The sequence below is a fragment of the Pteropus alecto genome, unplaced genomic scaffold, assembly GCF_000325575.1.
Source record: "Pteropus alecto unplaced genomic scaffold, ASM32557v1 scaffold269, whole genome shotgun sequence".
NCBI lineage: Eukaryota > Metazoa > Chordata > Mammalia > Chiroptera > Pteropodidae > Pteropus > Pteropus alecto.
Genome location: NW_006443566.1, coordinates 1,198,313 through 1,203,682, shown reverse-complemented (window position 1 = coordinate 1,203,682; position 5,370 = coordinate 1,198,313). Strand labels below are relative to the sequence as shown.

General features: G+C 40.1%; 1 pseudogene; it reads left to right on the top strand.

The window, feature by feature from the left end:
• Window positions 1–3,874: 3,874 nt before the first annotated feature.
• LOC112472854 lies at window positions 3,875–3,992 on the top strand (annotated as a pseudogene).
• The last annotated feature ends 1,378 nt before the right edge of the window (window positions 3,993–5,370 follow it).

The window sequence follows — 5,370 nt, the reverse complement described above, 5'->3', positions numbered from 1 at the left end:
ACAGGTGAGGCAGCTGAGGCCCACAGAAATTAAATAACTGCTACCCAGTTCCTCCTCATCTGCTGTTCTTTCCACTACTCCACGATGTCTCTTTACAAGTGTATGTTTTCATCAAATGCAAATAAAAGATAAAATCCACATTGACTTTAATCACAAGTATACAATGAATGGTGTTCTTCTAGCACTGACTTTGGTTTCATTCTACATCATTCTACATCCCCAAATACAAAAAGTCAATGTTAAGGTCAAAATGATCACATATTAAACTTCCTTCCAGTGTTGAGAAAGTGCAAAGCATTCTCCGTTTTGAGAATCCCCAGAGATTATTAAGGGTCATTCAGGCACACAGTAGATGGGGCTTACAACCCACAGCCTTTATTACCTTCCTTGAGCCGCATCAAGAATTTGCCATTCCATCAGCCAAGTACCGGGGAACCAGGCTCAAATGATGAGACTCATAGATTTGGTATCAATCTAGAAAGCAAGAGTGTGAAATGGAAGCCAGATTCGTTTAGTTTCCTTTACAGAAGTGTCAGCTCCACTCAGAAACCAACTGTCTTCCCTGCCAGAGAAGAAGAAGAAACTGCTTTGTCTCATTCACTTCATCACATAAAAACCACTTGATGGGCTTGACAGCTGCTGCTTGCTAATTACGGGACAAACTTCTCAGCGTGAGGTTTGTTGCATCAACAGGTCCTAGAACAATTCCTCAATTGTTTGGGGGAAGCTTGGGCACTTGGGGTTGAGCATTTTAACGTCAATTATCCCCACTGGTTGTGACTTGGAGCTGCTCTAGTGGAATGAAGGGAACAAAGTAATGAGACATACACACAACTGATTGGCTCTGAAGACCATTCTGGCTGTACCTCTGTTTTTGGCTGTTGAAGATATGATGAGGAGGCCAGTGTCCCACACCATCCCTGCTCCAGGCAAACACTCAATAGCTCCCATTTTAGAGAGTTTAACATTTGTGTACAAAAGGTTTGTTCCTTCTAAAAATGCAATACATTTTCTACCAAGTATATGTGTTTGGGGATTTGTCATTTTTTTGAAACAATAACAAAAAGATTGCAAAAACCATTTAACTTTCATTCTTGGAATTTTCTTTTTTTTTTTTTTTTAAAGGGAGAGAGAGAAGTAAAAAGGGAAGGGAAGAAGAGAAAATATATTTTTTGAGCAGAGTGGAGTCTTGATGTCTGAAAGGAAAAAAGTATCAAAAACAGAAAAGGAAAGGACAGTGGAGAGCGACATCAGGCTACCAAAATCTACTTCCACTTCCTCCTGAGCGCCAGTGCAGACTCCAGGTTCCGTCACCCTTCAAGTCAGATGACTTTGCCAGTCCAGTGGACTGTGAACAGAGTGCGGAGTGACGCTGCTGGTCCCAGACCTTCGGGGAGTGGGCATTTCTCCTCTACACTTTTCTCCCCTTCTCACAAGTTGAAACGTGGACCAGCTTCAGCCGTGCACGTGGCAATTTTTCCAGGGAACAGGGGGGCGGGAGAGGAGAGAGCAAAGACTTGGAAGGAACCTATGTCCTGAAATAGCTGTGGAACAGAGCAGAGTGCATCTGGGACATTCACCTTGGACTGTCATATGAAATGAATAAACTTCTTTGTCTTTTAAACCACTGCACTGTTGGATCTCTTCGAAAGGCAACTTAGCCTTTTGCCCTAACTAATACAGAAATGATTCGCAGAGCAGATCAGAAGGGGATTTCCCACGTCCCGCCCTCTTCTTTACCAGTTCTAATATATCACATATTATCTCAAAGAAAGCCAAACCTTTGCCAAGACTGTGGGCAATGGTTCCTGCAGCATCCAAAGTCTTTCCTCAGGAAAGTGGCTCACTCGTAGCAACAATTATGTCTCCAGCACTTTTTTTGGAAGAGTTTGCTGCCCTCATCTTACAGCTGCAGCCAAGGGTTCTCAGGCTGCGGTCTGGAGTGACTTTCCTTCCAAGTGAGGGAAATCCAGTCCACAGTCCAGAGTGTTTCTATCTCCCGCCGAGAGGCCAGGAAGAAACTGCGAATGCCGTGGTAAAATGAGATATGTGGAAACTGCTAGAACGCCTCTAGCATTTAGACTCGAGAAAATAATCACTTTTACAAATTAGATCATGAACACCCTGAAGAGAATTCCATATGGATGATTATTTATAGAATAAAACGTACCATACTGTCCAGAGACAGGCAATGAGTTCAGTAACCATGGCCTAAGATGATTTTTATCTTCGATTAAAAGAAGTTATAGAGATCAAACAACATGATACGCTTGGGCGTGAGTGGATTAACATAAAGGATTATGGTAACATAATTTACTAATTAATATATAAGTACCTCTTACTTTCCAATATGTCCCACTCATGCTGGAAATATTCTGTATCTGCCCCAACCAAGATGACAGGCACAGGTGACTAACAAGCCCTAGAAGTGGGGCTGGTGCAAATTAGGGACTGGATTTTTAATTATATTTCATTTAAGAAATGTACATTTGAATAGCCACGTGTGGCTAGTGGCTACTGTATTAGAGGCCACAACTTTGGACAAAGGTCGGCATAGTTTTTCTGTAAAAGGCCAGATAATAACTATTTCGAGCACTGTGAGCCTTGTGGTCTCTCTTACAACTTCTCAGTCCTATACTGCAGTGTAACAGCAGCCACAGACAATATATAAACTAACGGGCATAGCTGTGTTTGAATAAACACAGGCAGAAAAATAAACTCACATCCAAGGGTTAACGAACAACAAGCTATTTCAATATCTGGATTTTTTTTTTTTCCCCTCAGTAAGCCAGAGAAAGAAGTGCTTAACCTAGAAGAGCTCCTCTCAAATTTGGAAGCAGAAACTTGGTGGCAGACTGTCTTTCCTTCATTGTGCCTCCACAAACTATGTTCTAGAACTGAACAGCCCCTTTCTCTGACTTCTTCCCAGGGGCCTGCTGTCAGCCCCGGGCATTGTCATGACATTCAGAGGGTGTCCATTCCCGTCAGTCCTTTATCCCTTCACAGCCCAGAAATGGATTAAAAGAATGCCCTGGCTAGTTTGTCTGACAGAAGTAAAATCGTCTTTTCCGACCTCATTTCTCTTGTCGCCTCTATTTGGTGCCAAGATCTGAAGATTAAAAAGGTAGATAAATCAAAGCCTTTTTAGCACATGGTAAAAGCAAATCAATATACTTAATTTCCCAGAGTCTCAGAGAAGCCATGTTTCATTTTTAAATTTTACCTCAAAAGCCATAACTGGTGAGTACAGGATACGCTATATCCTGCATATTAGAACTCAGTAGGAAAAAGAAATTGATAAAAGAGGGTTTCAAAGCCAAACAGCCACAGAAAATAGACTCTGTAATGAAGAATCCGGAACAGTATCAAAAGGAAATGCTTTACACAGACTTTTGGTTTAATATTAATTAAAAAAACATTTCATTTTAGCCCACATTTTGTGCCCTGACACATTGCTCTGTGCTTCAGGGAGAGGCCTTCCCCTGCCTGGGAATGGTGGAGATAATTGTAGCCTGGAGAATAAACGCTCATCATTAGAAAAGGCGCCTAATTCCTCAAAGTCATAGCACTAACATTTTCCTTTCGTGGTCGTTTTGGAGGCATATAGGTCTTTCCATGCAGTTATAATACTGTCAATACTGAATAAAAAATGCATACATAGGATACCGAGTACAGATTAAAACACAGAGTTATTAGAGGCAACTGTACACGTATGCTTTTTTTAAATCAACCACCACCTGTAATAGACAATTTTCTAAAATTCTAATTTAATTTCTCTTAGGTCGGAAGACAAGAAAAGGTGAAGTAGTCAGTCAGTGTATTAGAGATCGCACTACCGAATGTTAGCATGATTTTATCCTCTTAGAAACACCAAGTCTATGGCCATGCTACCCTGAACAAGCAGATCCTGTCTGATCTCGGAAGCTAAGCAGGGTCAGGCTTGGTTAGTACTTGGATGAGAGACCACCTAGGAAGACCAGGTGCTATAGGCGTAAAAAAATAAAAATAAAAAAATAAGGGATTGTAAATTGACAAGGTCCTTGCAATCTGTGAGGTCAACCAAGGGTTGCCTCGCCTAAAATAAAAAACACCAAGAGGGGTGCATAGGAGATATCCACACAAGGATGTTTATTGCAGGACTTCTGTTTTATAAAGAAAAAAAAAAGTCTAATCGCCAAATGTCAGGAGGGAAATGATTCTACGTTATAACATAGGATACGACACAACCATTTTAAAAAAAGAAGCCCGACCTTTGTACTAAACTGGGAAAATCTCTAAAATACATTGTTACATTTTTTAAAAAGTTATAGATTAAGACATACAATGTGATATTGTTTGTTTTTTTTAAATCCCACAAAAGGAAATCCTGTTATAAATATATGACAAATGCATTAAAGCAAAGATCTAAAAAACTCATAAGAGCAGTTTGTTCTAGGAGGGGGACTGATAAGAGATGAGGGGTCAAGAGGCATTTCAATTGCACTGTGGAAATGTTTTTAGCTAGAATATATATTGTGTTACAAAGGACAAATCGTTGAGATCACAGACTTTGAGGCAGGATTCATTTTTTTTTAATTTCAGCTTCACTACTTAGTAACGGAGGCAAATTATGTAACCACTTTGAGCCTCAGTTTCCTCATCTATAAAGTGGGGGAAATAATAATTCCTTACTTACAGAGTGGTTATAAGAATTAAATTAATACATATACATATATATATATATATATACACGCCTCAGTGCTTAACACAAATTAAATATTTGATTAATGTTTGCTATTATTATTGCTTATTATGATTATTTCTAATATTAGACTTAACTCAGTATGAAAAAAGGAGTGCACCAACAGTGACTGGAACCTCATCCTACTTACTGTAAATTAGCAAATGAGGAATAAATTCCCATTTCTGATGTGACAGTCTTGAGATGAATGTCTCTGGGAGGAACGGGTCTCCTCTGAATCAGAACTGGAAGATGTGAATGAGGAGGGAGGAGGCCTGGAAAACACAAAGAAAGGGGAACCCCAGATAAGGAGGCAGGCCACTTTGATGCATATCTTGAATGCTCAAATGATGTTCTGAAACCCAACACAACCCTGAAAATTTTTCTTACAAGATCAAACAAAGGACCCTAATCATGGACACCCAGGACAGGCAGGTCATGACCCTGGGGGTGTGGACTTCCCAAGTCCCAAGCCTGCTCCATCCTGGGAAGAATGTTCAGGTCCAAGACCAGGAAAAGACAGGAGATGGGGGTGGGTCTGGGTTTTTTTTTTTTTATCTTATAAATATGCCTCATTTCTTTTTTCAAGAACCTGGAGTTCAGCATGCTTAATTAGACTGAATAAATTAATCCTTAATATCTCAAACTAG